Genomic DNA, 12,667 nt, shown 5'->3' with positions numbered 1-12,667 from the left:
GGGGATAGAGGATTAAGAATTAATGATTATAAAGGTCCTCGAAAAAGTATGAAATGCAATCTACATGTTGAGTGCCATTACTGTACTTGTGGCGTCCTCTGGGACTGTCACAGGCACACACATGTGCACATACCACCCCTTTGCTACCCTCTCCTGGGGGCCAGCAGACTGCAAAGGGCCTTTGTGTACTACTGATTAATAAGCAAGCTGTCTGAAAAGGCAGATCCAGTTTACATTTAGAACATTTTTCTAAATCCAATCCTACAAAGTGAGGGAGATTTCTTCCATTCAATCCAAGCTAACCCTTTAGCCTCTTTCCATTTCCCCATCAGGATTTGTCTTTCCTGGTCCCCTGCATTTGTCATATACCCACGCTGAGTTTCAAGGGTGAAGAAATGAAAAGACATACTCTTTTTCTAGCGAGGAGTTCATGAAGTCATGGCTTCATGTTGGTTAGGGACCTTATCTCACATTCTAAAGCACTCAGTGATCTGAGGGCTTTTCCGGATAAGAGCTTAGGTTTAAGAGCACCATCAGAGCCTTCAGGTACAATCTTTCACTTGCTTCTCATTCACTTGAAGGGTTTTTTTATTTCCCCGTTTGGCAGCCAAATCAGTCCCCTCCGATTTCTCATTCAAGTCCTGCTGCCCGAGTAGCCACTGCTCCTCACTTCCACTCAAGGTGTCAACCCGGGTAATCTCACATTTCCATGCTCTCAGTCTGGTTCTATTTCAGCATGCCATTGTAAAGCCCTTTCTTGCTTTCCACTTTCTTTTGCCTTCCCTATTCCCCAGAGATTTTCATTCCTATTTCTCCTTCCAGATTCCATTTTAGAGTTTTGTTGGAAGATTCAATCATTCAGCTGGAAGCTCCTCGCCACCACACTTAAGCCATCCATGATATTACCATATTTTCATCAAATATTTCCCTGTGGGATACAAATTTTAGCCTTTTCTTTTCTTTTCTTTTTTTTTTTTTTTTTTAAATTTTAGCCTTTTCAAAGAAACAGCCATGTAATGATGAGTAGATACTCAGAACTCCAAAATTATTTGGAACGCCCACAGCATTAGCCCTCTGCAGCTTCACAATCGATAACCTCCTTGTGGAGGGAGGTAGGAGGCTGTTTTCTAATCAGTACTCAGCCCGGGACAGCGGACTCTGCAGATGACCAGCTAATTGACAGCAGGGAACTGTAGTTGATTCTGACATGGTTTCCAATAGCATGGGAACCCTCTCTTCATAGTTTTGAAGAACGCAAAGGACAGATGTTAACAAGGTTTTAAAAGCACCTACAAGACTTGAGATGAAGAGAAGTCTGAAGGGGTACGAGAAAGTGAAGACCCTGTACTTGGGGAGCAGTACAATGAGTGAGAGCCCCAGGGATAGGATTGATAGCGGTAACCCCAGGAAGCCCGTACTGAGTTCTCAAGGTGTGTTACATACTAGGAACTCCAAGTTTATCCTCTCATGTAATGGTTGCATCAACCCAATGAAGATCCAGCATCATATCTATTTTACAAGTAAGGAGACTGATTTAGTTCAGAAAGGCTAAATAATTTCCCTTTGGTGATACAATAACTTGCCTCATTTGTCCCCAGGTGCGCTTGACTTCAAAGTCAAGTATGTACTATATACATGCCTGTTAGGCTAAGGGAGAGAGTCTGTGAATTAAAAGAGAGGTTTAGAGGGAAGCAAACCAACCACTATCTAGGAGCCATGTGTGGGTATTCAATGAGAAGAAAGGGAAAAAAATGAGTAGACATGTTTAAAAAGGGGACTTAACTCCTGTATATCAGTACTTAAGATGCACTAAGAAGACAGGGGCATGGGAACCCCATGGGTCAGCCTGAAGCCTGGACGATAATCAATAGTAACAGTGCCGCACAGTACGTCACTGTGGAGAAGGAGTTGGAAGCGTCCACATGTTCTTCCTTATAAAGTGAAAGAATTACCAGCATCTCCACTGTTTGTAACATGGTCTCAGAAAACTCCTAACATGAGACAAACACCCTGAGCACAAGGACTTTGCACACAATTCTTTCTTCATTAAAATAAATTTCAATCAACTTTTAAGGAACAATAGAGTACAATTAAGACTGAAAATGAACAAAGCTGAATCGTCATAAAATTACTGTTAAGCGTTTCTATTCCTGCAAAACGTACGATTGGTTTAGAAACTGGTAAAACATATACCAAGTATATTGGGCATGTCCCAAGTATATTGGGAGTATATTTGGACAGTTCCAAATATTTCAAGGCTCACACAAAAGTAGAAGTTGTATCAATTATTAATAGATAAGATCAAAACAAATTCTGAATTGGGGAGAAGGTGGCAAACTGAACAAGGTATACTTCCAGTGTTAATGCAATTTTCCCAGTAAACAGTATACTCATGAAACCAGCCAATGACAATGAATTTGGAAGTTGTCACCAGAAGAGGAAGAGGAATGATGAAACCACAGAATGAGAGCTGGCTGAAGAAAATGACAGCTAATGAGACCAAAAAATGATTATGGCAGAGAAAGCCCAACCTCGAGAAGATGATTTGAGAAACTAAATGTGTAGAGTTAGGCTAAGCAACTGCTGAGGAGGAGCTGGTCTGATAACAGTCTACAAATATTTGAAACTTGTAAATACCGGAGCAGGAGAGAAATTACCATGCACGGAGTTTTAATTAAAAATAATCAGATGAAATCATGAGAGGAAAACTATGGCTTAATGGTTTGACAAAAGCGAAGCTGGAACAGGACAGTGTCCCACGAGATCTTGGCTAGGGACATTTTTATTCTCATTTGTGTCAAGGCAGAAAAACAAACAGCAAGGGGAGGGGGGAGCCTGGATTTTATCTTTTGTTTGCCATTAAGGCAGAAAAAGCCCATGAGAGCGAGCTCTATTCACATTCAATTCCTATTTCATCTCCTAGAAAATGTTAAATCATAGCAGTGCACAAAGACCTCCTGGTTTGCCACAAAACCATGTGTTTGAGGGATGGGGGTGTACAGACACCTGGACCTTGTCCATCTTCATTTTCAATGATATAATTCACTTGTAAACACTTCCACATTCATTCAATTCGTTTGGCAATCACAGCCTTTTGTGTTAAGAGAGGCACTGATTCCTGTGCCCTTCTCATTGAACTGATTTGAAGAAGGGAAGAGGAAGATTTCTGTCTTTAATCAGGTGTGGGGAAACAGTTGGGCTAGGGACTGCTGAGCAGAAGTGGGCAGCTGTCCTGCCTCTGTATGGGACTCTGAGCCTGGGATTACTGTCTGTAAAAAGGGAAGTCGTGCTAACTCCAAACTTTTGAGACTAGACCTGGCAAAATAACTATAAAGTATTTCCCAAATAGAAGAGCTACTCAAATTAAAGAAGAAATTTTGGAGGAATTTCGGATCAAAAATCAGTGGCTCTCCACCTTGGCTATTTGTTGAAATTGCCTGAGTGTATCTGAGTGTGTTAGTTACTCAGTTCAGTTCAGTCGCTCAGTCATGTCCGACTCTTCGCGACCCCAGGGACTGCAGCATGCCAGGCCTTCCTGCCCATCACCAACTCCCAGAGTCTACTCAAACTCATGTCCATTGAGTCAGTGATGCCATCCAACTATCTCATCCTCTGTCGTCCCCTTCTCCTCCTGCCTTCAATCTTTCCTAGCATCAGGGTCTTTTCCAATGAGTCAGCTCTTCGCATGAGGTGGCCAAAGTATTGGAGTTTCGGCTTCAACACCAGTCCTTCCAATCAACACTCAGGACTGATCTCCATTAGGATGGACTGGTTGGATCTCTTGCAGTCCAAGGGACTCTCACGAGTTTTCTCCAACACCACAGTTCAAAAGCATCAATTCTTCAGCACTCAGCTGTGTCCAAATCTTTGACCCCATGGACTGTAGCCCACCAGACACCTCTGTCTGTGGGATTCTCCAGGCAAGCATACTGGAGTGGGTTGCCATTTCTTTCTCCAGGGGATCTTTCCAACCCAGGGATTGAACCTGGGTCTCCTGCATTGCAGGCAGATTGTTTTACCATCTGAGCCACCAGGAAGCCAAAACTGCCTGAGATGATGGTTAAAAGCTTGGTACTCTGAGCATGTCCCCCAAAGAATGTGACAGGAAACTCTATAAGTCATCCTAATACAAGTCAAGGTTGAGAACCAATCCTTTACAACAGTGGTTCTCAACCCCTGATTTGAATGGTTTAAGGATCCCCAGGCCACATTTTGGCACAAATTAAATGAAAATCTGGAGTCGGGCCCAGCATCAGTATTTTTGGGGGGGAAGAGGCGATGTTCCATTTTGACAATCTTTTAAATTTATTTTTTAATTGGAGGCTACCTGCTTTACAATGTTGTTGATGAGTATTTTTTGAAACTCTCCAACTGATTACAATTGACATGCAGCTAACTTTGAGAAGTGCTACTCCAAAAGGACATTTTTCAGGAAATAACTTTCACTTACAAATGAGTTTTGAGTCAACAATGCATATTAGAAGGATCTAATGTAAATGAGCTAAATTAAAACTATTTTTGGTGAAGAAAAATTCAGAGAGCACTTTAATCTCAGCATGGTCTTGTCTGAAATTAACATGATTGTACACATTTACTACGGATTGTTTAGCACACATGGCAACTAAGAAGTAGCTACATACCCTAACTGAGTGGCTGAGAGGAGGAAAAAACATCTTCTGTATAAAGGCTTTCAGACCCACAAGATTATAATCTATCAACTGCATAACTGTTTAAGGTGGACAACTATTTTTTTAAGCAAGCTATTCAACTTGTCCAAACAGTGGGCTTATAATAGATGCATTCGTCATGTTAAAAAAAAATAGTCACTATAAAGATAGACAAAAGCAATTTGCGGTGGGAGAGTGGAAAGTCAATCTAGAATTCAGAAGGAGCAGTCTAGAGGGGACTATATGAATTGGAGGCATAAAAATCAATCCCAGAACATCACCAGTGATAAGTCACACTGATAGAAGTTTTCCTTGATAGATGTGATGAGAATGGTTTTATCTTTGTGCTTTTCCTTCCCAAACCTACTAGCCCAATGTAATCATGAAAAGAGATTAGACAAATCCATATTGAAGGACATTCTGCAAAAAAATCTGGCCAGTATTCCTCTAAACTGTCAAGATCATCAAAAACAAGGAAAGACCAGGAAACTGTCACAGTCTAAAGAGATTATGATTATATGTATTATGATACCCTAGATGAGATCCTGGAACAGAAAGAGGCCTTTAGATAAAAACTAAGGAAATATGAATACAGACCTTAATTAATGATAATGGATCAACATTGGTTTATCAGTTGTGACAAATTTAAGATGATAACAACTAGGGAAACTGGGTATGAGATATACAGGAAATCTGTACTATCTTTGCAAGTATACTCTAAATACAAAAGTATTCTAAATTAAAATTTCTCTTAAAAATAAATCTCTGGATTCCCACAATGTATATATCAGCATTCATCAGTGAATTGAAGTGTGGAATCGCTGGGCTAGCAAAAAGTTCCTTTGGGATTTTCTATAGCACCTTATGGAAAAATGCTAATGAACTTTTTGGCCAACGCAATACATTAGTAGCTGAAGTCTTTTGAGAACCATGAGGGAAGTATAATGATTGGAGAGCAGTCAGGTTTGAAACAAGCAAAAACGAAGCCATAGTCATTTCATATTGGCTGACTTGAACATTTCTGAAGATAATCAAATCAAATAACAAAATAACCAAATTGCAACAGAAGTCATCTGATAGTGTGCAGATATGCCAATATTATGAAATTGCACGCCTGCAACAGGGAAACGTATGTGTCCTGTCTTGTGCCTGACTATGGCAGGAGAAATAAAAGACTGAACAAATTACATAAATAGAGCAGTAGATTCCTGTAAGATGCTCTGGGGTGAGAGACTTCCATCAATAAAGAAGTCTGGGAAACACTGCCCTGTCGTAATTACTCAATTAACATAGTTTTTTTGTTTGTTTGTTTGTTTTTTATTTTTTTATTTTTTTAATAAATTTATTTATTTTAGTTGTGGGCTAATTACTTTACAATATTGTAATAGTTTTTGCCATACATTGACATGATTAACATAGTTTTTTAAAGAATTTTTTTGGACCGTTTAAAAAAGTCTTTATTGAATTGGTTCCGATATTGCTTCTATATTATGCTTTGGGTTTTTGGCCATGGAGTATGTAGGATCTTAGCTCCCTGACCAGGGACTGAACTTGTACTCTCTGCACTGGAAGGTGACGTCTTAACTACCGGACCCCCAGGGGAGCCCCCCATAAACATACTAAGATTTGAACAGTTTTACTGTATGCAGGAACTATATTTAATGTTCTTAACTAATGTTTCTCAAGTGTATTTGATCACGAAACTCTCTTGCCTTTAGCATCCACAGAAAAGTTTTAGAAAATGCTAGGCCTAAAACATACTTCTCTGTCAGGAGATCTGGAGACTGGACAACTGAAGTATTTATCCATGTCTTGATATAACTAAGAGGACATTTTAAGTAAGTTTCAGAAAGCCAGCTATACAGACTGGCATTATTTTAGATCTTCATCAATAGTGACCTAAGTGATGAGCTATAACACTATCCAACAGAATTTTCTGTGATGATGGAAATGTTCTATAACTGCCATGTTCAATACAGTAGTCACTGAAAATTGGAAATGTGGCTAGTATATCTAAGCAAATGAATTATTTCAGTTAATCATAATTAATTTCAATATAAATAACTACACAAGATTAGTGGCTGCTGTATAGGGCAGTACAGTAGCTAGACTATATTCTGTAACATGCTATTTCAAATCTTAAAAGACAATGCTGTTAAAGTGTTGCACTCAATATGCCAGCAAATTTAGAAAACTCAGCAGTGGCCACAGGACTGGAAAAGGTCAGTTTTCATCCCAATCCCAAAGAAAGGCAATGCCAAAGAATGCTCAAACTACTGCACAATTGCCCTCATCTCACATGCTAGCAAAGTAATGCTCAAAATTCTCCAAGCTAGGCTTCAACAGTACATGAACCAAGAACTTCCAGATGTTCAAGTTGGATTTAGAAAAGGCGGAGGAACCAGAGATCAAACTGACAACATCCGTTGGATCATCAAAAAAGCAAGAGAGTTTCAGAAAAATATCTACTTCTGCTTTATTGACTATGCTAAAGCCTTTGACTATGTGGACCACAACAAACTGTGCAAAATTCTAAAGAGATGCAACCATCTTACTTGCCTCCTGAGAAATCTGTATGCAGGTCAGGAAGCAACAGTTAAAACCTGACATGGAATAATGGACTGGCTCCAAATTGGGAAAGGACTACGTCAAGGCTACATATTGTCACCTTGCTTATTTAACATATGCAGAGTACATCATACGAAATGCTGGTCTGGATGAAGCACAAGCTGGAATCAAGATTTCTGAGAGAAATATCAATAACCTCAGATATGTAAATGGCACCACCATTATGGCAGAAAGCAAAGAGGAACTAAAGAACCTCTTGATGAAGGTGAAAGAGGAGACTGAAAAAGCTGGCTTAAAACTCAACATTCAAAAAACTAAGATCATGGCATCTGGTCTCACCACTTCATAGAAGTAGCAAATAGAAGAGGAAACAATGGAAACAGAGACAGACTATTTTCTTGGGCTCCAAAGTCACTGCAGATGGTGACTGCAGCCATGAAATTAAAAGACGCTTGGTCCTTGGAAGAAAAGCTATGACCAACCTAGAGAGCATATTAAAAAGCAGAGACATTACTTTGCTGACAAACATCTGTCTAGTCAAAGCTATGGTTTTTCCAGTAGTCAAGTATGGACGTGAGAGATGGGCTATAAAGAAAGCTGAGCGCCGAAGAATTGATGCTTTTGAACTGTGGTGTTGGAGAAGACTCTTCAGAGTCCCTTGGACTGCAAGGAGATCCAACTAGTCCATCATAAAGGAAATCAGTTCTGAATATTCATCGGAAGAACTGATGCTGAAGCTGAAACTCCAATACTTTGGCCACCTGATGCGAAGAACCAACTCAGCTGAAAAGACCCTAATGCTGGGAAAGATTGAAGACTGAAGGAGAAGGGGACAACAGAGGATGAGATGGTTGGATGGCATCACCGACTTGGTGGACATGAGTTTGAGCAAACTCTGGAAGTTGGTGGTGGACAGGGAAGCCTGGCGTGCTGCAGCCCATGGAGTCACAAAGAGCTGGACATGATCGAGCAACTGAACTGAACTGAACATAATAACAAGACAGGTGGAGTTTCTAACTTAGAAAATACTTGTAAAACAATTAAAAAGAGGGAGAAAAACTATTATAACTAAGATAAAATTCAGAAAGGGGTATGTGCAATATCCAACATATTTAAAGCACAGAAAGTCTGGTTACATAAGACAATGATGATCAGAAATAACGACAAGTTATCTGTAGGCATTTAAGCGCTTTCATTAAAAAAAAAAAAAAAAAGGTGCCTTCTTGGTGGTTTAGGAGGAATATGGTATGAAGTGCTATCACTTCCAGTACTTAACCTCGGTAATGGTCAAGACAATGATGTGGCAGAAAGTTAAACTGGCAATTTGAGGACTTGTTTCCATTGGAGTTCAGGTAGAGACGTGCAGAGTGATCATTCTGAAGCCATAATTTCCTTATGTGCAAAACATCTGAGTTAGACCAGATGATTTCTAAGATACCTAGTAACAGTTCCATTTTAAGAAAGAAGTACAATTGGCATCCTTCTGTGTCACTGTGGCAATATTCACAATAACCAAGAGGTGGATGAAATATACATACCCCCTGAGAGATGCCTGGATAAGAAAATGCAGTATATCCATACAACAGAATAGTAGTCAGCAATTAAAAAAAAAAAAGGAAATCCGGTCATATATGGATACACTTTGAGGACACTGTGAAATGAGTCAGTCACAAAAATACAAATACTGTATAGTTCCACTTACATTTATATTGTTGTTGTTTAGTCACTTTGTCATGTCACACTCTTTTGTAACTCCATGGACTGTAGCCCGCCAGGGTTCTCTGTCCATGGGATTTCCCAGGCAAGAATACTTACACTGGAGTGGATTGCCATTTCCTTCTCCAGGGGATCTTCCAAACCCAGGGGTTGAACATTCGTCTCCTGCATTAGCAGGCGGATTCTTTACCACTGAGTCACCAGGGAAGCCCCCTCCACTTATATGGGGGCATCTAAAGTAGTCATGAGAAGGAAATGGCAACCCACTCCAGTATTCTTGTCTGGAGAATCCCAAGGACGGTGGAGCCTGGTGGGCTGCCGTCCATGGGGTCGCACAGAGTCGGACACGACTGAAGCGACTTAGCAGCAGCAGCAGCAAAGTAGTCAACCTTGGGACTTTCCTGGTGTCTAGTGGTTGAGACTCTGGGCTTCCACTGCAGGGGGTGTGGGTTTGATCCCTGGTTGGTGAACTAAGATCCTGCATGTCACACGGCGGCAAAAAAAAAAAGTTCAATTAAAAAAAAAAATATATATATATATAAAAAGCAGTCAAACTCATAGAAATAGAAAGTAGACAGTGGTTACACCAGGGGTTGGGGGAGAGGGAGAAATAGGGTGTTGTTGAGGGGTATAGAGTTTCAGTTATGTGAGACGGAAAAGTTTCAGAGACCTGACGTGTAGTAATAAACATAATGAACACAACACTACTGAACTGTACACTTAAAAACAGTTAAGATGGTATATCTGATGTTACATATTTCTTAACACAATTGAAAAAAACAGTAGTATATAAATAACTGCATAGCTAGTGCTATAATTCATGAACCAATTATAGGAAACAAAGTTATGAGATTTATCTGACCCTGTGGTTTCTCAAAAAAAAAAAAAAGATTATGGTATGACTTTTTATTATCCATGTACATGGGCACAATAAGAACCGCAGTAATGGGAGCTGAGGGAGCCAGAGGGAGATAAATCTGGGGTCGAAGGAATTTGCAATATCAGCCGAATTCAGAAAGGCTAACAGTCAAACCACCATCTGAGAGGCTGATCGGGGTTCTTAATGCTGCTAGGAGCCTGAATCCAGCTTGGTTGTTCTGGACCGAGAGACTGGGAGCCTCAGGCCAAAAGTCTTTAACATCCAGGGATGGGAAGGTAGAGGCCAGGGAAATGTTTTCAGGCACATTATTTTATAGAAAAAATATTCAACATTTAATTTCTGAGGCACAGGACAGAAGAAAGAGGTTTAGACTGAAGCATAGGGAGGTTAATAAAAACTAGATGACCTCCTCAATGGTAAGGTTACTTAAAGAGCAGAATATATAATCAAGGAAGTTGTAGATTCTCTAATCCTGGAGATTTTTACAGAATCCAAGAAAGAAAGAAGGGACCCCTGAGGAAGCAAGGCAGTGAAAACAAGCCCTGGAGCCCCTTTCAAGTTCTCTGTACTCTATTTTTAAAAGCAACACCTCCTTAAAACACAGGGATAAAATACAAAAGAAAATCATTAGTGTTTCAATTGAATGCACTTTAACAATTTCTATGTAGGTCGAATTTTGCTGAGAATTTTCTTAAAGTTAATTTCAGACTTTTTATTTAGTATTCTTACAAACAGCAGCTATTACAGAGGACAGATAGTCTGTGCCTTTACTCCAAAGTTGAAATTCTGATCAATGAGGGGAGATACCTATAAATCTAGATCCTGAATGTCCAACACTAAATATGGTCCTGCTCAACTTCCTTGCACTGAAAGCATATTTGTTAAAAACAGATCCTGAACATACAGATTCTAGAAGTGGGAGTGGGAGACTGAGCCATGGGTAAGGGGATGGAGAGTCAGAAACCAAGGCGTATACAAGGAGAAACTGAGAGACCCATGAGCGGAGGCCAAGTTAGGTCAATCCAAGTCTTCTCTAGGACGGCTTCAGGAGCTCTTAGCAAAAATGCTCTTTTTGTCTGGGATCAAATAATCCTGGGGCTGCTGGTGGCCAAGAATGTTACCATATGAAAAGGTCTTCCCTGAGATGAAATAAAGGGAATACAGCAAAAATAGAGAAAAGGGGAGACAGAGGGCAGGCGCGTAAACAGGTCTATTATGTACTGTTATCTTCAGCCACATCTGAAGTCTTTGATTTACCGGTTTTATAATTCAAAGAATTTTTTTGGTCCTTTAATTGGGCTGTGACTGTCACTGGGCTTCCCAGGTGGCTCAGTAGGAAAGAATCTGCCTGCAGTGCAGAAGATGCAGGAAAATGGGTTTGATCCCCTGGGTCGGGAAGATGCCCTGGAGGAGGGCATGGCAATCCACTCCAGTCTTCTTGCCTGGGAGATCCCATGGACAGAGGATCCTGGTGGGCTACGGTCCATGGGGTTACAAAAAGTCAGGCACGACTGAAGTAACTGAACACTCAACAGAAAGAATTTTAAGAAGAATAAGTAACTTTAAGAAAGACTGAGCAGGAGAATACTGAGAGAAATGGAGCAGGAACAAAGGACTGTGGAAGGATGAAAAAGGAGCAGTGTCTCTGGGGCAGTTAGGATCATCACAAGGTAAGGAGACTGTCCTCAGTGTAAAGAAGACAGGAGTGTGGGTGCAAATACTAAAAGAGATGGAAAAACTATCTTTGAAAAAAGGGTCAACTCGTATTTCCTGGGCACGTTGCCAGCCATGCTCTGCCATTCTCGTCCACTTGAAATATTTCATAAAGACATGAAATATTTCAAGTGGAGGAGAATCCTGTTGTAATATCTAAAGAGATTTTTTTTTTCACTATGAAAATAATTTTCTGCAAACTTTCTCCATGTTCCTTAATTATAACAAGGCATGGTGCTGCTAAGTCGCTTCAGTCGTGTCCGACTCTGTGCGACCCCATAGACGGCAGCCCACCAGGCTCCACCGCCCCTGGGATTCTCCAGGCAAGAATACTGGAGTGGGTTGCCATTTCCTTCTCCAGTGCAAGAAAGGGAAAAGTGAAAGTGAAGTCGCTCAGTCGTGTCCGACTCTTAGCGACCCCACAGACTGCAGCCTACCAGGCTCCTCCGTCCATGGGATTTTCCAGGCAAGAGTACTGGAGTTGGGTGCCATTGCCTTCTCCAACAAGGCATGGTATTACCATCCAAAATAGTTAAACAGATGTGGACAAAAAATAAACTTCTACACTTCTTTTCTTGACTTTTTCCCATCCTGAGTTTCTAGGAGTGCTAGACAAAAGGCTGGCATTTTCTTCATGCTATCGAGTCTCCAGACTTGGCAACACTTTTGTTGAGGTAATCATGTGGTTCATTTTTCAAAAGAATATAAAGAGCTGTCCCTGATTCCCTTTCTGAAGTCACACTGACATGGAACAATCAAAGTAACCCATTATCAGAGAATGCCCTGCTTTGTTCAAATTATAAACAGTAATGGGCATCTCTGCTGGGAATTTGAAGACTAGACGAGTGTGGGTGAGCGAGGCATGTTGCTAACAGAATAAACCAGGTTTGCTCGATGCTTTGTTTTAACAAAGACAACATAACTAATGATTACAGTTTACTTGGGTTTTGCGTTTATCATCAGAATGCTGACAGTCACTTAAATCACTCACTGGGTGGAATAATCACCCTGAAAGGAACTGAGAGGGTACAACTTATATTATAAAATGGAATTGAGCATATGAGAGGTATTAATGGGTGTGGTACGAGAGATCTTTGTCAGAAAAACAGAGATGATAGAAGGC

At 40.5% G+C, this 12,667-nt stretch overlaps 1 protein-coding gene across 4 annotated transcripts in view; it reads right to left on the bottom strand.

Moving 5' to 3' along the window:
* Positions 1–12,667, bottom strand: part of EXOC4 (exocyst complex component 4) — an 875,766-nt gene that overhangs the window by 103,131 nt on the left and 759,968 nt on the right. The window lies entirely within an intron of this gene.

This window comes from Giraffa tippelskirchi, chromosome 10, assembly GCF_054371585.1.
Source record: "Giraffa tippelskirchi isolate mGirTip1 chromosome 10, T2T-mGirTip1v1.2.pri, whole genome shotgun sequence".
NCBI lineage: Eukaryota > Metazoa > Chordata > Mammalia > Artiodactyla > Giraffidae > Giraffa > Giraffa tippelskirchi.
Note: the sequence above shows the minus strand (reverse complement) of the source record. Positions and strands in the feature narration are given on the sequence as shown.